The following is a 24,902-nucleotide window of genomic DNA, read 5'->3' as shown; positions in this document are numbered from 1 at the left end:
TTTGCCGCAGCTGCACAATGTTTGTGCTATGATTTCCTTCATGGTCTTTCTTTGAATCAACTCATTTTTGGCTCCTTAAATAAATGTATTTCAAATGCAAACTTCCTAACTATCTACCAAATGGAAAACCAGTGACCCTTGGCTATGAATGGAGTCCAGGCCTGGCTCTCACATGATGGTTGTGGGCCTTTCAGCTTCCTCAGCCTCCCTACTCCTGGGTTGTTGTGAGAATGAAATCGATTCATGTAAAGCTCAACAAGGTTAACGGTCACCATGTCTATCCCAGATGCCCGCTGTTGTAACAGGCCCACAGCCTGGAGACTAGTTGCCCCCACCCTTCAGGACCACAGGCGTTAGGTGGGATCATCTGTGCATAGAGGGGAAGACATGGTCAGCAGAGAAACTGCTGGACAGGGACACTCTGGCTGCTTCTTTAAGAGGAAAAGCAGGAAGATGTCTTCTCTTGTCTCCTTTGTTTTGTCTGCCAAATAGAGGTGGCACCTCCTTTCCAATCTTTCACATAATTGAGTAAACTCTGTGATCCTAAATGCAAACAAACATGGAGCCAGCACAGATAAGCACTTGTATTCCCAACCCAGTGGGCAATGAGAGATGACGTTGCTTAAGACGGCTGCTTTCAACCCTACAATTCAACCCATCTGCTCCTTCTTAATTAGATTGTTCATTCTGTTCATGAGTTCATTCACTCAGCAAGCTTTCAGTGAGAACTCTGATCCAGAAGACAAAGACCTGGGAAACGTGTGGGTAGATTTATCACTTGAGGTGGTGCAGCCATTCTCGGTAACTAAGACAGTAGCGTTCAAAATGAGTCTTGAGTTTGAACTTTGATATCTTTCATCATTTTAATAACATGCTCAGATTTTATCTCTTCTAAGATTATATTTACTTCTTCCCTTCAATGTTGTTGTTGTTCAGTGCCATGGAGTTGATTGTGACTCATAGCAAGCTTGTCTAGGTTTTCCGAGGAGGAGCTAGTAGGTTTGAACCACCAACATTGTGATTAGCCGGCAGTGCTTATCCACAGTCTTCCAACACTGGGACTTCAGCTTTAGGTAAGTTACCTTTCCACCATGTCCCATACACTTAGCCTTGTGTTTCCCAGTGGCTAGTTAGACCCCTCTTTGAATTTGCTAAATTCCCTAGACAGTTGTTAAACTCAGCATGGAATTCTTAATTTTAGGGATTCTGGTTTTCAGCGCTCTGATTTCCACAGGCTTTTCTAAGGCCCAAATGGTCAATTTTGTCTTTTTATTTCTTCAACATAGCCATTATTGTTGCGTTACTCCATCTCTGATAACTTATCTGAGTCTCGGTAGACCTATTTCTACAATCTGTTCCCCCTTTCATTTTTGGTCGGACTTTGACTGAGAAGTGGACACTGTAAATGAAACATGCTAGGGATTCCTTGAGGCCGCTGGGATGACATTTTCTTCATCTTGAGAGAATTCAGTTTATTTGGGTCAAGTCGCTTGCTCATGGGAAGATCTTACACATTAGACTTTGATGGAATTTGAAGCTGGCTTTAGTGTCTGTGAGGGAAGGCCTATGTCTAGTCACCTCTTAAGCTGAGAGTATCCCAGAAACCAAACCTACTGCGTAGACATGATTCCACCAACACACAGCGACGCTACAAGACAGAGTAGAACTGTCTCAGAGGGGGTCCTAGGCTGGCATCTTTACAGAAGCAAACTGCCACAGCCCTCTCTCTGGAAGCAATTAGTGGGTGTGACTTGCTGACCTTCCAGTTAGCAGCCAAGTGCTTATCCATTGTACCACTGTGCCTCCTTATACCCAGGGTACAGCCTCCTGTGAGAGTTCAGGATTGGTGTCTCCTTGACTGGGCTACATGTAACTATTCTCCATGATGTGATTTGATGGGATAAACCAGTCAGAGGATTAAGGGTGGGATAGACCACCCTTGGAGTCCTGGTGTAGCCCTGCAGGAGAATTTACTGGACTGCAACAGTGGTTTGACTCTTTGGAAACCCTATACAGGGTTGCTATGAGTCAGAACTAACTTGATGGCATTTAAGAACATACCACTCTTAACTCCACCACTACTGTGATCTGATTTATGGGATATTCCCAAGGGTGTGGCCTGCAAGACACAGAAGGTGACAGATGTGAGCAGAGACAGAGGGACCTACGACCACCAAGAAAGAAGAGCCGGAGTGGAATGTGTCCTTTGGACTGGGGTCCATGCACTGTGACGCTCCTAGAACCAGAGGAAGACTGATACCAAGATGCATGAAGACCTCCAAGGAATGCCACGGCCACAGATATACTGCAAAGAGACAAGTCTCTTCCCAGAGTCGAAAAAGATGAACCCCATGCCCAGAGCCGGCACTCTGAATTTGGACTTCTAGCCTCCTAAACAGTAAGAGAACAAACAGCTAGTTGTTAGGACCATCCACTAAGACACCTCTTAATCCCAACCAGAAGCTCCCAGGTCTCCTTGGCAATCTCTGGGTTCTGACTTTTGTCCCATACTGCTGAGAATGACAAACTCAGCCCAGCCCCTTGGTACCGGCAGTTGTTTTAAGGAGGCGTGAGGTCCCAGATCCTGGGCTCCTGATTCCTGGATTCCTACCTGTCTGGAGCTTGCCTGCCCCCATATTTTCACTACCCTTTTAGCCCCTTCAGTCCCTTAATGAATTACAAATAGACAATAGATGTTTAAAATGTTTTTGTCCAATATTTCTTATTTTCTCATAGGGATGATTAGTTCCAAGACCCCTGTCTGTCATTTTGGTAGGAGAACTTCCCACAATTACTTACACTGGGACGGCTTAAATACCTAACAGCAGAGGGCTCATTATAATACATCCATACCTGTGGAATACTATTCTGTCCTTACAGGTGTTAAAATGACTTATTGTTCCGAAAAATCAAAAGAAAATAGTGAGAGAAAATCAGGTACCAAAATGACTTTTGATGTGATCCCAATTTTGTGAGAAAAACAAAAACAAAGTATTTATATACAATTGACCAGAAAGAAATATAATGAAATATTTATAACGACTCAATGGTTAGATCTCTTCTGAATACTCTTCTATAATTTCTACACATTGTGCCCTGAGAATGCAATGCCTCTATAGTCTAAAACATTTTTAAAGCCGTTTAAAATCCAAACTCCCTTGGAATGCACAGAATGGCTCAATTATGTCTTCAGTTGTACTCCCTGGGTTCCAAGGGCACACACTTCTGCAGGGGGTCCCATGTTGCTTAGTGGGGGTCTCCTTGTTCATTTCATGATAGCCATCTTCCTCTATCCAGTGGTCTCTGAGGGGGGACAGGCTGTGTTTGAGGGGTGCTTAATTTGCTGCCGCCTGGGGTCTCTGTGCCTCAGTGGCACCTTATTGACTGGTCATTGTAGGTAGCCATTGTACTAAATGCACAGAGTATGTGTGTTTGTACTTGAAGGAGTGCAGAGAGATGTCCACTAAAAGAAACAGTAGCTGTAAGCCCCACCTTACACACGTGTGCACAGACAGATACAGACACTCATAAACATGTGAACACACACGAAGGCACATGTTCACACATAGTGACACACGGACACACACCTGCACGTTCTGACACATAGTCACCAACACATGCACATCTGCAATGACACATAGGTACACATCCACACACATATGCACACATAACACACACACAATGGTTGGGTATTGCATGTGTGCATACGTGTGTGTGGGCACATGCATGCGTTTGTGCTGGGCAATTTCCTCCTGCACTTCCCCCTTCCCTGCCCCCTGGTGGTTTCCAGCAGCCATGACCTGGTATCTTACAGCCCCTGTGAAAACACCCCCTTCCTGTCTCTCTCTCTGTCTCTGGGATGCTCTGAGCATCTCCTGCAGCTGCCCCTGACTGCCACACCTTTGCCCATGTGCTCCCCCTCCTGGACCTCTGGTCCTTCGGTCCTGGTCCCTCTTGATTTGAGGCCTACTAAGCACACTCCTTCTCCTGGTGCGGGGAGGGGCACTGGTTCCCTGTCTTCAACTGTTTCTCCTGTCAGCCCTAACTGGGCCTTGGAGTCTTAGTGGTTCACCCCCTCCTCACTCCTACCAGATAGTGTCACCATGCCTCCTCCTCTCTTTGGCAGCAGTGACCATTGTGGCCATGGGATACTCGGGTGCTGACTTTCTGCACCCCTGACAGATGGTGTGGGACTCACTGCTTTGTCCCCTGTGGGTTTTCAAGTAACTCTGGGCAGGTTACATCACCTCTCTGTGCCTCCGTTAGTCCCCGTATTTGTAGAATGGGAATAATAAGGGGGTGTACCTCATAGAGCAGCTCTATGGGCTCAGGTGTGGCAACATTCATGAGGTTGGCCCAGGACTGAGTGGTATTTCGTTCTGTTGTGCATAGGGTTGCTATGAGTCAGTACTGACTTGATGGCACCTAACAACAACAACAACAACCTCATAGAGGAGTCCTGGTGTGGCGCTGTAGGATAAGCATTGGACCACAAGGTCGGTTTGAACCACAAGGTCGGTGGTTCAAATCCACCAGCCGCTCCTCAGAAACCCTATACAGCATGGCTAAGGGTCAGAAATGACTCCACAACACTTAACAACTCATAAAGGTCTAGAGGTAATTAAGAGTTAGTATGTGTGAACTTGGTAACAGAAGGGTCAGTAGTTCAAATCCACCAACCACTTCTCAGAAACCCTATACAGGGTCACTATGAGTTGGCTGAGTAGCTACTCAGCCAACCGATTGGAAGAAATCCCTATCTGTGCTCATTCCAAAGAGATGCAAACATCATCGAATTATTATTATTAATATCCCCTGCAAGTAAAATTTTATTATTAATATCCCCTGCAAGTAAAATTTTGCTGAAGATAATTTAAAAATGGCTGCAACAATATATCAACAAGGAACTGCCCGACACTCAAGCCAGATTCAGAAGAGGACATGAACTAGGGATATCGTTGCTGATGTCCGATGGATCTTGGCTGGAAAGCAGAGAATACTAGAAAGATGTTTACTTATTTATTGACTGTGCAAGGGCATTAGGCTGTGTGGGTCATAACAAACTACTGACAACATCATGAAGAATAGGTATTCCCGAACATTTTATTGTGCTCCTGAGGAATCTGTACACAGACCAAGAGACAATCGTTCAAACAGAACAGTGGTTTAAAATCAGGATTGAATTCTTTCATTATACTTATTCAATCTCTATGCTGAGCAAATAATCCGAGTATATGAAGACGAATGTGTCATCGAGATTGGAGGAAGACTCATTAACAGCCTGTGTTAGGCATATGATACAATCTTGCTTGCTGGAAGCAAAGAGGACTTAAAATACTTTCTGATGAAGATCAAAGACCACAGCCTTCAGTATGGATTTCAGAAGTCAAGAAATCAAATGAATTGATGCATTTGAATTATGGTGTTGAAGGAGAATACTGAAAGTACCATAGACTGTCAGAAGAAAAAACCAATCTGTGTTGGAAGAAGTAGAGCCAGAGTGCTCCTTAGAAGTCAGGATGGCCAGACTTCATCTCTCATGTTTCTGTCATATTATCAGGAGGGACCAGTCCCTGGAGAAGGACATCATGCTTGGTAAAGTGGAGGGTCAGTGAAAACGAAGAAGACCTCTAATGAGATGGATTGGCACAGTGGCAACAGCAGTGGGCGCAAGTATGTCAACAATGTGAGGATGGCACAGGACTGGGCCCTGTCTCGTTCTGTTGTATGTCCAGTTGTGTGTCCACCTAACAGCAACAACAACAGCCTGAGTCAGAGCTGACTCTTTGGCACTTAACAACACCATGTGTGAAGTGCGTACCCACATGCCTGACTGAGTCCCTGCTGACTAGGTGTTTCCTGATGTTATAGATTGGAGTCGTGGTGGTTCAGGGAGGACTCCGGCTCTGATTCCCGAGCGCAGTTCCCACCAGCCTGTCTGCCGAGGTGTGTGTGCTGCTAGGATGATGAACAGTTTCCAGAGGAGCTGCTAGGGCAACATGGGAGAAAGGCCTGATGGTCCCCTTCCAAGCACCTGGTCATGAAGACCCTGTGGGTCACCATGGTCCAATCCACAAGTGGTCACGGGGCTGCCACAGGAGCTGACAGTGTTTGGTTCCGGGGTCTACAGGCGGTGGAGGCAGTCAGCTCACAACACAATTGTTTTTGTTACTGCTGTCCAGGGCAGGGGCTCCACCTCGGGACACAGGCCTTGATACCTCTCCTCAGAGTTCAGTGTCTGCCCCCAGCTGTTCCAGGCCCTGGTCCCCTTGAGTGCCCCTCCTCAGTTCATGGCTCCCTGCAGACACCCTCTCAGATGCAGATAGGACAATGCTGACTCACTTCCCTCTTCTCTACCCCACTCTGCAGGGCACCTCGGTCAGGGTCAGGTCACAGTTGGTTTCCTCACTTATCTGACATTTGACCCAACAGGAAGAATGGTTTCCGGTCCTGACTTGCCTGGACCTCAGCTATGCTTTGTGCCCTCCCTCTGTCTTGTGAAAGAGAACCCTGCTCTTTGGACCTCCAAACCCTGCTCTTTGGGCCACCCCCCAGCCGCCCCGCTCTTTGGGCCTCCCACCCTGGGAGCAAGCATTTGAGAAGGGGGTGCTCCTACAGTAGTCTAAGAGGGCAGCAGCCTGGGGAACCACCACCTCGTTTAGTAGCAGCTTGGCTGAGAGCAAATGTTTGCTACACAGTGCAAAAGCCATTTAGCACCTTTAAAGAAATTGGAAATGGGTTTTTCGTGTGTGGTGACGCTGAAAATTGAGAATAATGACAGGATTATTGAAAACAGGCTTCTCAGTCCTACACTCTTAATTGCCTCTGGACTGTAAAACTGACAAATAGGTACCACGGAATCTAGATGTAAAATATGTGGTCTTAGGAGCTTGAGGGGCTGTCTCTGCATTCTTCTATTTCTCTGCTTTCAGAACTGCCATTTTGGGAATGATAGATTTGAGAGGCAGGTGGCCTGGTTTGTGCGACTCCAGCTCACAGCGACCCTGTGTGTGTCAGAGTAGAACTATGCTCCAGAGGGTTCTCAGTGGCTGACTCTTTGGAAGGAGATTGCCAGGTCTTTCCTCTGAGGTACCTCTGGGTGGACTTGAATAGACAACCTTTTGTTTAACAACTGAGTTTATTAACCGTTTGCAGGAACTCTGATGATACCGGCAAATAACATTTATAAAGCATTTGCTCTGGGCTCCTTGGTCTTCACTACTATGTATTAGAGCAGAAAGTGGAGACTTAGAGATAAAGAACAACTTCCTCCATATTCACAAGGCTGCTGAGTGGAAGCATCGTGTCTTCAGCGTAGATTCTTTCAATGAAATGCCTGGGCTTCTCCTGCTCCACCTCCCTGTCTCTCCACCCCACTCAGAGAACTCTGGGAGGAACCAAAACCATGCAGTCCAATGCTCCCACTTTGCAGATCAGAAGACTGAGGCTCAGAGGGGCTGGGCTGTCCCTCTAGTCCTCCAAGTGGATAAGCTGCAGGGCTCCCCTTTCTCCATGCTCTACTTTCCTCTCTTTTGGGGTAAGAGGATGAGGCACCCAGTTAATTAGCAGATTTGTTAACAGAGCTCACATTCAAGCATCTTGCTGCCTGGGTTCAAATCTCAGCTCCCACACTCTGTAGCTGTGTGACTGTGGGCAACTTTCGCTCCCTCTCTGTGCCTTAGTATCCTGGACTGCAAATCGTCATAGATGTGATTCTTGTACCCATCCATGGGCTGGATATTGGGTGTCAGTGACTATGTGAAGGGCAGGAAAGGCTTTAGGCACGGTATGGGAAGGTTTTGCCTCACAGCCTGGTACCATGGTCTATCTTAACTGGCCCAGGAAGCTCTTGCTGATGACTTTGACCGCCCCCCCCCCAATGGGTAAATTTGATGAGGAGTTTCCTCCCAGAAAGAGTGAAGAGCGTCTGTTCTTCTTCACTGTTTTCAAGGAGTCTCTCGGTGGCACGGCAGTGAAGCACTCGGCTATTAACCAAAAGGTTGGGGGCTCAAACGAACAGAGAGGCACCATAATCATTGAAACTTTCTTGGATCAGTCCTACTCTGCACACATGGGGGTGCCATGTTGGATGGCACCCAACAAACACAGTGGACTCCAGCTGTAGAACACATCCCCGTCTTCTTGGCTGCATGTCAACCAGTAGCCAGGAGATGGCAGGAGTAAGCCAGGCTTGGGCCAGCTGGGGCCAGGTGATGCTGTCTTTGTGCATCCTGCGCGGTGGTTGTAGGGAGAGACCCAGACAAACTGGGAACTGCATTGTGGCTGGCACGGAGGACCCAGAGGCTCACATTTCTCCCAGCGGGAAGAGGGGACTAACCTTAATTCCTGCACCCATGATAACTTTCTGGGGGACCCTGGGAACTCCTGACATTAAATAGCTCCTGACCCTTACTCTTCAGCCAGTTCTGCTGTGTGTTGTGGTTTGGCGAGTCTGACTAATCACTCATCTCTTCACTTAGCACACATTCACTGAGTGTTGGTTTTGTGCCTGAGTCTTCTCCAGGCCCTGAGATGCAGTAGAAGCCACACACACACACACACACACACACACACACACGCACACAACATAGACGAGCATGTGAACATGCACACATGCAAACACATGTACACATGTGTGTGCAAACAGGATACACATATGCACACATGTGTACATGCATGCAAACAGAGAGACACAAGTACACACATGTATGTGCCCACATGAAAATAGAAATACATTTCTACGTGTGAAAATAGAAACACATGCAAACACACATGTATGCACACATGTGTAAACAAACAGAAACACACAAGCACACATACGTGTGCATGTGCATTGCACACAAACAGAAACGCTGGACTGAATTACAAGATCCACAGAAACATACACAAAGTACATGTATGTATGCATGCACACATGTGTGCATAAACAGAAACACACAATCACACAAGTACACATGTGTACAAAAAGAACACAAGTACACGAGTGTACATGTGCACACACATGCACAAACACACATGCACATGTGTGCAAACGGAAGCACACATATACACATGTATACATGGATGTGCAAAGCAGAAACATACAAAGTTCACACACACATACGCATGCACTCACATGCACACACCAGCACAATACACAGGTGCCCACGTGTGTCCAGGCACAGTACACATGTACACATGTGTGCAGACAGAACTACACACGAGTACACAGGCCAACATGCACACATGTACACACCAGCACACATGTACACACACGTGCACACAAGTATGTGCATATATCCATTAGTATATGCACATCCACACAAATGTGCACACAAGAACACGTGCACACACATACACATATACACACAGGTGTGCCTTCGTATGTACACATATGCACAAATACACGTGCCCAAAGGTACACACATGTAAACACGCAGGTGCTCAGACATACACACACCATACTAAGCTGTTAAGTGAATGGGGATTTTTTTGGTGTCCAGTAGCCTCACCCTGCTCCTGGTCCCTGTTGCTGCTGCGGAGCCGCACTGCTGCCCTCCCCTGTGGCCACACAGGCCTCTGCAGCCTCGGGAGAAGTAGGCACCATTGTGGCTGGGGTGCTGGGCCTGTGGGGGCTGATTGGGTGGACGGAAGGCTGACTGGGAATCTGAAAATGAGACCAGCTGATGTTGAGATTCCAAGGAACATGGGCTCTGGCACAGCTGTGAGGATGCACACACAGGTATAGACTGACATTTAAAATACACGTACACATGTTGTTTAGTGCCACTGAGCCGGTTTCGACTCATAGCGACCCTGTACAGGGTTTCCAAGGCTCCAAAGCTTTGGGAGCAGGAAGTCTCATCTTTCTTCTTCGGTGCAGCTGGTGGGCTTGAACTGTGGATCTTGTAATTCAGTCCAGTGTTTACCATAGAGTTGTACACACCTATACATACAGATACACATATGTCCACATACATACACACATGTCGTTGTAAACTCAAAACAACTCAATGGACAACAGAAGGAAATACTGCCCAGTCCTGCACCGCCCTCATAACTGTGCTGTCTCGACGAGCAAAGGCACTCAGCTGTGTGGACCCTGACGCACTGTGGACAGCTTTGCAGAGTGGGGATCCCAGAACATTTCACTGTGCTCGTGGGCAACCTGCCGTAGACCAAGAACAGTTTGTTTGAACTCAGGGTTGAAGTCACTGTGTCGATCCATCTCGCTGAGGGTCTTCCTCTTTTTCGCTCACCCTTGACCAAACATGAGCTCCTTCTCCATGGACTGGTCCCTTCTGATCACATGTCCAAAGTGCGTGAGATGAAGTCTCACCATCCTTACTTCTAAGGAGCTTTCTGACTGCATGTTTTCAAAGACAAGTTTGTTCCTATTTCTGGCAGTATATATAGTATTCTTTGCCAACACCATAATCTAAAGGCATCAAGTTTCCTTCAGTCTTAGTCATTAATTGTTCAGCTTTCACATGTATATGAGGTGGCATAGGTCAGGAGTACCTTAGACTTCAAAGTGACACCTTCGTTTTCAACACTCCAAAGAGTCTGAATGTTTTGTAGCAGATTTTCCCAGTGCAGCACATTGTTTATCTACGTTGATGCTTCCATGGACATTGATGGGGGCTTCATGTGCATTTAAAATCCTGACAACTCTGATAATGTCTCCACTAATCATGAGATTGTGTAATGGTCCGGTCATGTGACGTTCTGGCTTTTTAAAGTCGAGGTCTAACCCACACTGAGGGTGGTAGTCATTGATCTTCTGCAAGTACTTCAAATCCTCTTCACTTTCAGTAAGCAAGTGTGTGTCAACTGCATATCACAGGTCATTAATGAGTCCACCTTCAATCCTGATGGTGTGTTTTTCTTTATATACTCCAATTTCTCTGTTATTTGTTCACATACTGACTGAATATCTATGGTGAAAGGATACCTCCTCAAAGCACACCTTTTCTGATTTAAACCCACTTCAAATACCCCCTGGTTTTGTTCACTTACATTGTTCTATACATAGGTTCTGTATGAACATTACAAGTTCTGGAATTCCCATGCTTTGCAATGTTATCCATAATTTGTTATGATCCACACAGTCAAATGCCTTTTCATAGTCAGTAAACACAAGTAAACATCTTTCTAATAGTCTCTGCTTTCAGCCAAGAACCAGCTGATGTCACCAGTGGTATCCCTCATTCCACGTCCTCTTCTGAAGCCTGCAGGTAGCATATGATTAAGAACCAGCGGTACTGAAGGAAGGAGTCTAAATGAACTGAAGGAATTGGTGAAGAACAAGGTTCCAGGGACTGACTGACTACAAATTGAGATGCTTTAGCAAATGGTTCAGCATTGGAAGCACTCACTAGTCCATGCCAAAACTTTTGGTAAGGCATAGCTACTTGGTCAACCTACTAGAGAGACCCATATTTGTGCACTTTCAGAAAGAAAGATAATCTTTCAGAATCTGGAAATTATCACACAATATCATTAACATCCTGCCACTCATCGGTTGTAGTCTGGTGGCTTGTATGTTTGCACGATGCTGGAATCTATACCCCCAGCATGACAGAATTTTGTACGACTAACGTTTCCTTCATTGCTAATACCGTCTTTCAACAACATACAAAGTGACTACACATGTGGACCTCACCAGCTGGAACACACAGGAATTAAATTGACTACATCTGTGGAAAGAGATGGTGGAAACGCTCCATATCATCAGCTAAATCAAGACCAGGGGGGACTGTGGAACAGTCCATCAATCGCTCATATGTAAGTTCAGGCAGAAGCGTAAGAAAATTAAAACTAGTCCATGAGAGCCAAAAACAACCTTGAATATGTTCCACCTTAATTAAGAGACCATATTTAGAACAGATTTCATGCATTAAACACTAATGAACTCAGACTAGAGGAGTTGTAAGATGCTGTCAAGAACTTCATACAAGAAGAAAGCAAAAGGTCATTAAAAAGGCAGGAAAGGAAGAAAAGACCCAAATGAAAGCCTGAAGACTCTGAAACTTGCTCTTGGGCCTAGAGAAGCTAAAATGACTGGGAGAAATTGGACATACAAGAGTGGAACAGAAAACTGCAAAGGGGCAGCTTGAGATGACAAAGGAAAAGCATTACAATGAAATGTGCAAAGAAAACCAAAAGGTAAGAACATGCACAAGATAGCTGAAGCTGAAAGAACTGAAGAAAAAGCTCAAGTCTTGACATGAACTACTGAAGGATTCAATGGACAAAATACTGAAGGATGCAGGAAGTATCAAAAGAAGATGGAAGGAACACTCAGGGTCACTATCTCAAAAGGATTGGTCCATGTTCAACCATTTCAGGAGTTAGTGTGTGATTAGGAACTGAAGATATTGAAGGAAAAATATCTTCAAGCAGCACTGAGGGCCTTAGTGAAAAACAAGGCTCCCAAAATTGATGGGATACAAACGGACATCTTGCAACAAACTGATTAACACTGCAAGTGCTCACTCACCTGTGTCAAAAAATTTGGAAGACAGCTACCTGGCCAGCCAACTAGAAGATGCCCATTTCAAAGAGAGGCGACCCACTGCACTGTGGAAATCATTGAACGATATCATTAACATTATATGCAAGGCAATTTTTGCAGAACATAATTAAAAAATGGTTGCAGTAGTATATGGGCAGGGAGCAGCCAGAAATTGAAGTCAGATTCGGACGAGGACGTGGGATAAGGGATATCATTGCTGACATCAGATGGTCTTGGCTGAAGGCAGAGAATACCAGAAAGATATTTGCTTGTGCTTTATTGACTATGCAAAGGCTTCCACTGTGTGGCTCATAACCAATGATGGATAACATGGCAAAGAGTGGAGATTCCAGAATTCTGCTTTGTGCTCATGCGGAACCTGTACATAGACCAAGAAGCAGCTATTTGAACACCAGAGAACAGTGAATCCATATTGAATTTATAGTTTCGGTACTTAAAGCACAGGAAAGGTGTACACTAGGGTTGTAGTCTTTCACCATACTTATTCAATCTGTACGTTGAGCAAATCATCCAAGAAGCTGGACTATATGAATAAGAGCATGGCCTCAGGATTAGAGGCCTTCAATATGCAATAACAATATTCAATAACAACCTTCAATATGCAGATGATACAACCTTATTTGCTGAGATCAAAGAACACTATTGATGAAGATCAAAGCCTTCACTATGGATTGCAAATCAATGTAAAGAAAACAAAATTTCCACAACTGGATCAATAAACACCATGATGAATAAAGAAAAGACTCAAATTGTCAAGGATTTCATTTGACTTGGATCCACCGTAAACACCTATGGCAGCAACAGTCAAGACATCAAACAACTTATTGCATTGGGTAAATCTCCTGAAAAAGACCTCTTTAAAATGTTAAAGAGTAAAGATGTCACTTTGAAGACCTAAGTGTGCCTGATTCAAGCTGTGGTATTTTCAATCACCTTATGTACATGTAAAAACTGGACAGTGAATAAAGAAAGCCAGAGAATAATTGATGCATTTGAATTATGCTGTTGGCAAAAACTACTGACTATGCCGTGGACTGCCAGAAGAACAAACAACTCTGTCTTGGAAGAAGGACAGTCAGAATGCTTCTTAGAAGTGAGGATAGCGAAACTTCCTCTTGGGTACTTTGTACATGTTATCAGGAGGAACCAGGCTCCGATAAAGAATGTCATGCTTTAGGGAGAGGGTTAGCAATCTCTCAACGAGATGGATGGGCGCAGTGTCAGCAACAGTGGGCTCACACGTAACTGTCATTGTAAGCACGGCGTAGGACTGGGTAGCGGACAGGGTCACTCTGAGTTAGAACCTCCTTGGTGGCACCTAACTGCATATATTGTTCGTTGCTGTTGAGTCAGATCCAGATCATGGAGACCTCGTGTGTAACAGAGCAAAGGGATGCGTGGCCTTACACCTTCTTCGGGACCATTGAGATATTTGGTCTCATTGTTGTAGCCAGTGTTGGTCCATCTCACTGAGGACTTCCCTCATTCTCACTGACCCTCTCCTTTCCCCACCATGATGTCCTGTTCTAGATCAGTGTCCCCTGATGATGTGTCCAAAGTAAAGGAGCCAAAGTCTTACATCCTCACTTCTAAGGAACATTCTGGTTGTATTTCTTCGATGACATGCATACATACACACGTGCCTACACACATGTAGATATATGTACATATCTTTGGGAGAAAGAATCCGCTTCCGTAAAGATGGCAGCATGGGGCAGTTCTACTTTGTCACATGGGGTCACCACGATTGTAAAATAGACGTCACAACATCTACAACAACAACGTATACATATATACATACATACGGGCCCCAGGAGGTGCTATGGGCTAGGTGTTAGGCTTTTAACTGTAAGGTTGAAAGTTCGAACCCACCAGCTGCTCCACAAGAGACAGATGAAGCTGTCTGCTGCTGTTGAAATGGACAGTTTCGGAAACCCTACATAGGGTCACTGTGAGCCAAGGGCACTGGGTAGGTAGGGTTTGGTTTTGATTTCTCTCTCTGGGTTGTGAAATGCTTTCTGCTGGACTAAGAATCTAAAGAGTGATGGTTTGCACCCATCTAACAGTGCAGGCTGATGCCTGGAAGCCCCATACAGGTCCAATTCCACGGCACTTCACAAAAACAACAACTACCTGATGGAGGGTTGTGTTACGGTGCTGTAGGATCAGCACTGGACTGCTAACTACAGGACCAGCAGCTCCTCGGAAACTCCATCCGGGGTCACTAGGAGTTGGAACTGACTCCACAACACGCAGTTCCATGGAAGCATGGCATGGTGACCTGCTTCCATAAAGGTAAAAACAAAAACGAAACCTGCGCAGAACAGTTGTGCTCTGTAGCACATGGGACCCCCAGAGGTGCGCCTGGGAAAATGGGATCATTTTTCCTGTCGACTAAATGCAATATGATCCCCTGAGATGAACATTTCCTCTGCAAATGGTGTCCTGGAATCGATAATATGTGGACAGTGAGAGGTACCTGCAGTGGGGTGTTCTCTTGGTGAGATCAAGCCGACTGGGAACAAGGGCAGGACAGGAGTTGCAAGGCCTCCTTTGCCACTAGTGAGAAAATCACACCAAGCACCATGCACCCTGCCCTATGGGCTTCTCGGGGTGGCCAGCAGTTGTCTCGCATTGGCCAGCTGGTCACAGAAAGAGATAGTCATGACTGATAGGCTACACCACACAGAACTCTGCCTATCTTGGTGCCAGTCATGGTGGGTGAGACTTCTTAAGGCTGCACACAGGCCTGGCACCTGGGAGACCTGATGGCTCAGTGTGCCGGCAAGACTCCTCCTTTCTGCAGCAAACCTGGGGTGCACCGGCTCTGCCTGCCAAGGGTGGTATCCAGGAGGCAAATCCATCCCTCAGTGAGATTCGCAGATGTGCCTGGCATGTTGGACACCCTGGATTTTGCTGGAACATTGAATATCCCCACATTCTGTCTAGCTTGTAGAATACCTTGGATTCCAGCTAGAACATTGGGCACCCCAGAGTCTGCTTAGAATGCTGGACACAGCAAATTCCATCTAGAATATTGGACACCCCAGATTCCAATGACGAGTGCACGTGGACTGTTAGTTCCTTTTGTAGCACCTGGCCCCGAGCCGGTGGGAGGCACACAGAGAATGTATGTGCTTGCCTTCTGCCAGGTACACGGACTCTTTTGCTGCTAATTAAAACCACAGAACTCCAGGCAGGAAAAAAAAGTTAACAACTGAAGTTGTTCTCCCTAATTGAAATCTTATTTTGCAGGTACAGAGGGAAGTCAGGTGACTAGGAACACTTGCTAGTCTCCAATGAACTCAAAGAGGGGGGCTGAATTTCTTCCATGCTGCCCCTGCCCCTCAACCCAGACTCCAGAGTCAGCCCCTGTACCCAGGGGAGGGAGCAGTGAGTCGGACTTTGTTGGAAACACCAACCTGCGGTGTCCGGGCAGTGCTAAGTCAGCCATCTGTGAGTGTAGCTGTCTATAGTCACATGACTATGTTCTATTGGAAATTCACTTTGACTTGGAGGCAGAATGGTGAGTGGTTATGTATGGACGCCATCAGTCAGAAATTTCCCCCATTTCGGGTTTCCTTACCTAAATCTGCTGTCCAGTCTTTGGTGCGGGCTCCTTTGAGAAGAGTTGGGGTCACTGGAAGGACCTGGAGGAGATGCCCGAGTGGGTGGTGGAAGGCGTGTCTTCCAGCTGCTCCAAGGCATGAACTCCTTCAGGGTCCCCGAGTTAATCTGGGAAACTGCCTCTCCCAACAGCCACTGTTATTTCCCCTGCGGTTCCCCCCCCTCCCCCCCCCCCGCCACACACACACACACTTCACTGTGGGTTTAAAGTACAGACAGGACTGGGCAGGGTGAGAGACAGACAGACCCATCTGTGTCTCCTAGGTTTGTGTGGGCATGATCCCTGGATCGGGGCATGCCCAGTGCACCCCTCCACGGTCCACCAACCCAGAGCATTGGGGGTGAGGGTGGGTCATGGAGCACAGACTGCCCTTCGGGAACCAGAATGCCACATAAACCCACACACAGCAGGGAGTTTCCCTGAAACTCCTTCTAGAATGTTCTCAAAAGCTTTCCTAATCCAATTCCCTTTGTCTCCATAGCAACTGACGCTCATACAACCCATCACTGTCTTGTTTATTCCTTGTTTCTTGAGCTGCCCATGGGGAGGAGCAGGGGGGCGTCTGGAAGCCCTCTGACCACCAGCCTAAGTCCAGCTCCACTGTCCATCCATCTGTCCTGACAGCAGCAAGTGGGGGAAGGTAAAGGAGGCTCCTTACCTGCATTGCTACTTAGTGATTCCCTCAGGGCTCTCAGAAGCTAGAAGCCTGGGACTCCCCCCCACCCCCCCCAGGAACTTCCAACCCTAGGTCTGCAGAGGGGCCCAGACTCCAACTCCCAGCCCACCCCAGCCCCCTAGGCTGGCCCTGCTGCACACACACATTTGAAAACTACCTTCTCACCGGCAAAAGGAGCTCAGGTGGCACAGTGGGTTAAGTGTTGAGTGGCTAACTGGAAGGTCAGCAGTTCGAACCCACCAGCTGCTCCAAAGGAGAAAGGCATGATTGTCTGCTTGTATCACAATTTACAGCATCAGCAACAGGGACACAGTTCTACTCCATTCTAGGATCACTATGAGCTGGAATCTACTGGAGAGTTGTGGGTTTTCTCACGTGCAAGAAGCCAAGCACACATCGGAACAGAGCAAATCTCTAAAGACAGAACACCAGCCTTCCACCACAGAGAGTTCAGGGACAGGCATCAGATCCTGGGGTCCTTACTCATGTCAGTGTGTCTGTCTGGACAGATGTGCCTCGAAAGCCACATTTTTGTCTGATGATTGGGCGCTGGAACCACCATGGGGCTCCCTGAACTTACACAACATGCAGGTTTTCTCAGGGTCCAGGCCTGCTAGCATTTTCTCTGGGTCCAGGTTGTAAGCTGGGCTGCTAACTGCAAGGTCAGAAGTTCAAATCTACCCAGTTGCTCCTCTGGAGAAAGATGAGACTTTCTGCTCCCATAAAGGTTTTCAGCTTTGGAAACCCCATACAGGGTCACTATGAATCGGAACTGACGCAACAGCACACAACCAAACACCAACCAAGGTATCTGTTGGGGGCGCAGAAATCGGGTCTTTGGAAACCCACTGGATTTCACTGACTGTGGTCCTTGCAGGTGGACTGGATCATGGAGCTGGGGATTGGCTGTGAGAAGTTGGGGAAGGAAAGAAGGAAAGTGGCTTTCCCGTGATGATGTTTCGAAGTGTCCCACTGTCCTGTGTCTCCAAAGCACCTTCAGTCAGGCCCTGGCTTTCCTGTGCTGCAAACCCTCCAGTGGGTCCCTGCCTCACTGAGAAGAACAACACTCAGGTGTTCGGTCTCCACCGGCCTCTTCCCCAGAATCTGGCTTACTCAAGCCTGACCACAGCCACACTGGTCTGCAGCCTGTTTCTCAGAGCTCCGCGCTCTCTCCTACCATAGGGCCTTTGAATAGGCTCCTCCTCCCGCCTAGCACGTCCTGCCCTCTCCCCCACACTGGCATGGCTTCCCTCTGGGAATTCATCATCATCCTCTAGGTGTCATTCACCACAGAGGCCTCCCCAGCTCCAAAGGCATGGATCCTAGTGCACTGTTAGGTGCCATCCAGTTGGTTCCGACTCACATGGACTCTGTGCATAAGAGAATGAAACATTGCCTGGCCATGACCATCCTTGTTGTATCTGAGCTCATTGTTGTCAGTCCACTGCGTTGGCGGTCTTCCTGTTTTTCACTGACCCTCCACTTTACAAAGCATGATGTTCTTCTCCAGGGACTGGTCCCTTCTGGGAACATTTCCAGAATTATGTGAGACCACGTCTCTCCATCCTGGTTTACAAGGAGCATCCTGTCTGTATTTTTCTTTCTTTTTTAAAAACTTTTATTGTGAATTGAGTGAAGGTTTATAGGGCAGATCATCAGTTTCACATTCAACAATTCCTTGCAATGGTTACAATCCCCTCCGTGTACCATCAACTAACAGTATTTACCTCTACTTCCCCTTTTTTAATGTATACATTTTGTTGTTGTTGTGAAGTGCTGTCGAGTTGGTTCCGACCCACAGCGACCCTGTATAGGGTTTTCGGGGAGCAGTTGGTGAGCATACCACATGTATTTGTTTAAATGTCCAAAGGGCACATTTTGCAAGCCAGCCTCCTGCCCACAGACATACAGACTTTCTCACTGCATGGACCTAAAGTCCTCAGCTGCTCTGCCACTCTATGCCATCGCCTCTACCACCATCTTTATTGTCACTCCTCTTCTGGTTAGGACCCCATTCTGGCTGTACTTTTTTAAAGACAGATTTGTTTCTTCTTCTGGCCGTCCGTCATACTTTCAATATTCTTCCCTAACACCACAATTCAATTGCATCACTTCTCCAATCTTCCTTATTTACTGTCCAGCTTTCACACGCATATGAGGCCATTGAAAATACCATGACTTGGGTCCGGCCCACCTTAGTCCTCAAAGTGACATCTTTGCTCTTGAACACTCTAATGAGATCGTGTGCAGCAGATTTGCCTAATGCAATACTACATCCTTTGATTTCTTGACTGCTGCTTCCATGAACATTGATTGTGGATCCAAGTAACAGGAAATCTTTAACAACTTCAATCTTTTCTCTGTTTAGCCTGATGTTTATTGGTACGTTGTAAGGATTTGGGTTTTCTTCACAGTGAGGTGTAATCCACACTGAAGGCTGTAGTCTTTGATCTTCATCAGCAAGTGTTTCAAGTCGTCTTTGATTCCAGCAAGCAAGACCATGTCATCTGCATATCACAGGTTGTTAAAAGAGACTTCCTCCTAGCCTGATGCTGTGTCCTTCTTTATATAGTCCAGATTATCCGATGGTTTGCTCAGTATACAGATTAAGTGAATCTGGTGAAAGGCTAAATGGCACCCACATTTCTTGATTTTAAACCACTCAGTGTCCCCTTGTTCTGTTCAGATGACCGCCTCTTGGTCTATGCACAGATTCTGCATGAGTGTAACCTAGTGTTCTTTGCCATTTTGTCCATGGTTTGTTATAACCCACAGATTCTAGTGCTTCTGCTGAGTCAAGAAAACACAAGCCATCCTTTTTCTGGTATTCTCTGCTTCTTGCCAAGCTTCATCTGACGTCATCAATGATCCCTCATCCCACATCCTCTTTCTACTCAGGCTTGAATTTCTGGCATTTCTCTGTGGATGTATTGCTGCACCTGGTTTTGAATTATCTTCAATAAAATTTTACTTGTGTGTGTGAGATTAATGATATATTTTTTGAAAATTTCCTCAATTTATAGGGTCATCTTTCTTTGTAATAGGCACAAATTTAGAACCCCCAACCTTTTGGTTAGCAGCTGAGTGCTAACCCTAACCCTAACTCAGGGCCTAGCGGGTACCACCAGGGCCCAGCGGGTACTTATTTCATCAATGCCAAGTGCAGCAAGCAAACCCTGAGACGTTTGAGAGACTGAGCTAAAAAAGGTTTGTGTGTTGATCCCAGGGCCCAGTGTCTCTTGTCCACACTGCATCTGAAGGTGTCCAGCCACCTGTGGGTCCCCCCCTGAATGTATGGCATGAAGGAATAAGACTCCGAGAAGGTGGGGTGCCCTTAGCATTCTGGGGACTACGTGTGACCTCTGTTCTTGGCCCATTTGCCCCCACCTGTCATGCAAAGGATTCTGGGAGCAGGCAGGACCCTTCAGGGACACTAGTGGGTTAGAACTAGAGAATGACACAGGCATCCAGAGAACCACTGTGGCAGGGGTGTTGGGGAGTGGGTACAGAGAAGAACATGAAGTTATCCCTGCAGCTTCCGCTTGATTGTATGTTTGAGAAGAAAGCAAGGAGGACTTGGACGTTTCCTTCAGACCCTGTGGCCAGTGATGGGTTCCTGTGAGGGGAGGTAGCAGGGTGCCACTTAGAGGTGCGCCTTGCCTCCTGTCCTATGAGGCACCTTGGAAAACAAGCCACCTGAGAATGAATGGGGTGGTGGTGGAAGCAGGCAACCTTGGGCTCCCTCCTCAGGCTCCCACCTCTTGTGGGTGTCAGTGGGTGGGTGAGTCAGTTCTGACTCGTGGTAACTCCACAGATAACAGAATGAAACACTGCCCACTTCTGCACCTTCCTCATAATCTTGGAGCGTACGGCTGCAGCCACTGTGCCTGTCCATCTCATTGGGGGTCTTGCTCTTTTTCACTGAGGCTCTGTCAAAAACCAGAGACAATTTCCTTCCTGCCTCCTTCTGTCTTGAATGTCTCATGTTTAATGCAAGGCTACGGGTGGTAAAGTAGCACCTGCCAAAGCTGGAACCTGTGTAAGGTGGAAACCTGTCAGGGAAGGAAAACAGATATTTTCTACTAAAATGATTGATAGAAACATGGTGACTGCACCTTGTCAAAGGTGGAGAAGCTGTGAGAGCTAGAAAGACGAGGTGGCCCCCCTCGAGTTCCGGCTCTTGTAGGTTTCATTAGGTCACCAGGGTGCAGACAATTTGGCTTTGTGATCTCAGAAACGATGCCAGCAGCAACTGCAATCTTAAAACTTGTGAGCAGCCTTGTGGGGTGCAATCGGCCTCTTCCCATGCAGAGCAAAGAAGAGAGAAGACAATCAAAGGACTCAAGGAAACAATTGGGCCAGGAGCACCTCAGCCTCCACAACCTGGAGACCAGAAGGACCAGATGGTGGCCGGCTACCCCAGCTGACTGATCGGGAAGAATGGGAGAAAACTGTGGCCCCAAACTCAGAATCGTAAAAAACACCAGGCTTAATGTTCTGATAGACTGGCTGGAGCTTTGTCAGGCCTGGAACAGAGCTCCTCCCATGGTTCAACTCGCAACCAAACCATAGGCTTATAAGGTGAATGGTGACACCAGTGAGGCACGCACTCCTTAGGGACCTTGTCCAGGGATAAAGCTCAGGAGGCAGGACTAATGGAAATGGAAAACCCGGGGAGGAAGCGGGCAGAGAGCTGTTACACTGTGGATTGCAGTCAATGTCAAGAATGAAAATGTTTATGAATCGTTGAATGGAAAACCATTTGCTCTGTAAAACGTCACTCAAATCACAATAAAAAGTAAAATAATAACAAAAATGGCAGGGAAGGTGCCGAATCCCATTTAGGATTTTAAACGAATCAGCACCAGCGGAAAGAAGCAGGGCCCTTCTACGTGAGAAGCTGGGCAGGCTCTGGGTTTGGAGTTGGGATTTCCTCCTTACTGGTGCCTCTGGTTAGTGGGTGGTAGGGGTTACGTGGGAGGGTCACGGGTGCTGCCACAAGGAGAATGGCTTTGCTAAAGGCATGTCAAGTCCTGAAGAAGTCAGGCTGGGTGTCCCACATACAGACTGGCAGGATTGCTTCTTTTCTAAAACCCAAGAACTTTGAGAACATATTACCAATGCCTGCTGTTAATTGAGCTGGTATTAGGTGCTTGGTCTATCCACACTGCTCTGGTTGCAACCAAACCTCGATTATTCACTGAGCCTGCAGGTGATTCCTGTCCCAGAGATGAGGTGGTTACACAGCCAGGGCAATTGGTCCATACCACATGGATGACATGTTTATTACCTAAAATTACTCTGCTACGAACATCTGTCATTATGTTAACAACGACATCAGTGCTGGCATTTGTTAAAGTCTTACTGTGCGCTAGGTGTGTGTTCATGCACACACACATTTCTTTGCATGCACACATATATGCATGTATGTGCATGCTTTGGGTGGTGTATTGCATGAGTTTATTGTGAATGCATGACATGTATGCCAACATACATGGCATTATCATGTGTGTATGCATGCAACACATGAATTGCTTACATGTGAACACAGGCTCACATGCACATGAGTTCATGTGTCTGTGTGCATTCACATTATATGCACACACATGAGCATGTGTGTATCTAGATGCAGGTGCATTTACACACATTCATGTGCATGCATGCATGAGCAGTGCCTATGTGCACATGTGAGTGCAGGTGTGTGTGCACATGTGTGTGCTGAACTGTGTCCATATGTATATGTGTATGTGCAGGTGTATGTGGTTACACACGAGTGTAGGCATGTGCATGCATTTGCATGCATGTGAACCCGTGTGTGTTCACACATGACCACACACATCTGTATTGCTGGTGTCCATATGTACACACATGTACACATCCATGTAGAGTGCCTGTGAGTGACTACCTGTGAGTGTAGGGCTGCTGCATGTGTTTGTGTGTACCTCTGTGTATGTATGTATGTGTTTGTGTGTACCTGTGAATACCTGTGTGTGCAGGTGTGTGTTGTGTACCTTGTGTGCAGGTGTGTGTGTTTTTGTATACCTGTGTGTGCAGGTGTGTGTTTGTATATGCCTGTGTGTGCAGTTGTGTTTGTGTCTACCTGTGTGTGTACTGTGTGTGCAATTTGTGTGTGCCTATGTGTGTAGGTGTGTGTGTCTGAGTGTGTAGGTGTGTGTTTGTGTATACCAGTGTGTGTGCAGTTTGTGTGTGCCTATGTGTGTAGGTGTGTGGGTCTGAGTGTGTAGGTGTGTGTTTGTGTGTACCAGTGTGTGTGCAGGTGTGTGTGCCTGAGTGTGCAGGTGTGTGTTTGTGTGTACCAGTGTGTGTGTAGGTGTGTGTGCCTGAGTGTGCAGGTGTTTGCGTGTGTATACCAGTGTGTGTGCCTATGTGTGTAGGTGTGTGTGCCTGAGTGTGCAGGTGTGTGTTTGTGTGTACCAGTGTGTGTGCAGTTTGTGTGTGCCTATGTGTGTAGGTGTGTGTTTGTGTGTACCAGTGTGTGTGTAGGTGTGTGTGCCTGAGTGTGCAGGTGTGTGCTTGTGTATACCAGTGTGTGCAGGTGTGTGTGCCTGAGTGTGCAGGTGTGTGTTTGTGTGTACCAGTGTGTGTGCATGTGTGTGTGCCTGAGTGTGCAGGTGTGTGTTTATGTGTACCTGTGTGTGTGCAGATGTATTTGTCTGAGTGTGCAGGTGTGTGTTTGTGTGTACCTGTGTGTGTGCAGATGCATTTGTCTGAGTGTGCAGGTGTGTGTTTGTGTGTATCTGTGTGTGCAGGTGTGTGTGTGGTGGGCTGTGTGCACACGGTTTTGCTCTGATGGCCCCTGGTGGCTCTCCCCCGGCAGTGGCAGTCAGACTTCCGGGGCCTTCTCTTGCCTGTTAAATGGAACTGCGGCATGCCTTCATCAGCAGAAACACAACAATGTGACAATGGCACAGACTATGCTGACTTTTGACCTCCGAAATCGCACAATGAGGTTGCACGCTGATTCCCCACTTTGCAGGTGAGGAGCACGGGGTAGTGTATGGAGGCTGAGGTCAGGCAGTAGAGACAGGATCTGAATTTGGACCACTCCAATCAGGAGCCCATGCGCTTCTGCTCTGCACCACTCTTGAACTTTGTCTCTCTCCATTTCCACGTTTGTCCCAGGCACATCCCTTCTGACTGGTGGACCATAGCCTTGACTGTGTCTCGGTTGTTGTTGTTGTTGTTAAGTGCCATCGAGTCGGTTCCGACTTGCAGCGACCCTGTACAGGGTTTCCAAGGAGTGGCTGGTGAATTTGAACCACCAGCCTTGCGGTTCAGTGCTTTATCCCACAGTGCCACACCCTGAGTCCGTGTATGGGTTGTTGTTGTTGTGATGTGCCATAGAGTCAGTTCTGACCCATAGCGACCCTGTACAGGGTTTTCTAGGCTGTAAATCTTTACGGGAGCAGAAAGCCTCATCTTTCTCCCACAGAACAGCTGGTAGTTTCGAACTGCTGACCTAGGGGTTTTCAGACCGATTCCTATCCACTACGCTACCAGAGCTCCTTCTGTGTTTGGGTTGTTGTTGTTGTTAAGTGCCGTAGAGTCGGTTCTGACCCATAGTGACCCTGTACAGGGTTTCCGAGGCTGTAAATCTTTACGGGAGCAGAAAGCCTCATCTTTCTCCCGTGGAGAGGGTGATAGTTTTGAACTGCTGACCTTAAGGTTCGCAGCCTGATTCGTAAACACTACGCTACCTGTTTGGGTAGAAGGCATGAAATAACCAGGCTGCAGGGTAACTTTTCCATCCTTTGCTTACTTTATTTCACTTCTCCCAGGAATCCTGGGCCCCACTGAAAAGCAGCTAACAGAGACACATGATTCATCTTCTGCTTGTATGGAACCGACGGATTTGGAATAGAAAATGGGTATTTACAAATAAAGGAGTTCCACCACTTTCTCACCCACCCTGGGAGGGAGCTATGGAATTCTCCTGGAGTGAAGACGCCAAGCCTAAGCCGCTAATTACTTCCTAATCATGGAGATTCAGAGCTGCAGCCCTTAAAATACACCAGACAGCCAAACATAATCTTTGCTTTTCTCTTGATGTTGTCTCAAGA

The 24,902-nt window shown here is 47.0% G+C and overlaps 1 pseudogene; it reads left to right on the top strand.

Annotated features, from left to right (window-relative positions):
• LOC102815908 overlaps positions 1-4,179 on the top strand; it is a 33,465-nt pseudogene extending 29,286 nt beyond the window's left edge.
• Positions 4,180-24,902: the final 20,723 nt, after the last annotated feature.

This window comes from Chrysochloris asiatica, unplaced genomic scaffold (assembly GCF_000296735.1).
Source record: "Chrysochloris asiatica unplaced genomic scaffold, ChrAsi1.0 scaffold00238, whole genome shotgun sequence".
NCBI classification, from domain to species: Eukaryota; Metazoa; Chordata; class Mammalia; order Afrosoricida; family Chrysochloridae; genus Chrysochloris; species Chrysochloris asiatica.
The sequence above is the reverse complement of the archived record's forward strand: the minus strand, read 5'-3'. Positions and strand labels throughout refer to the sequence as shown.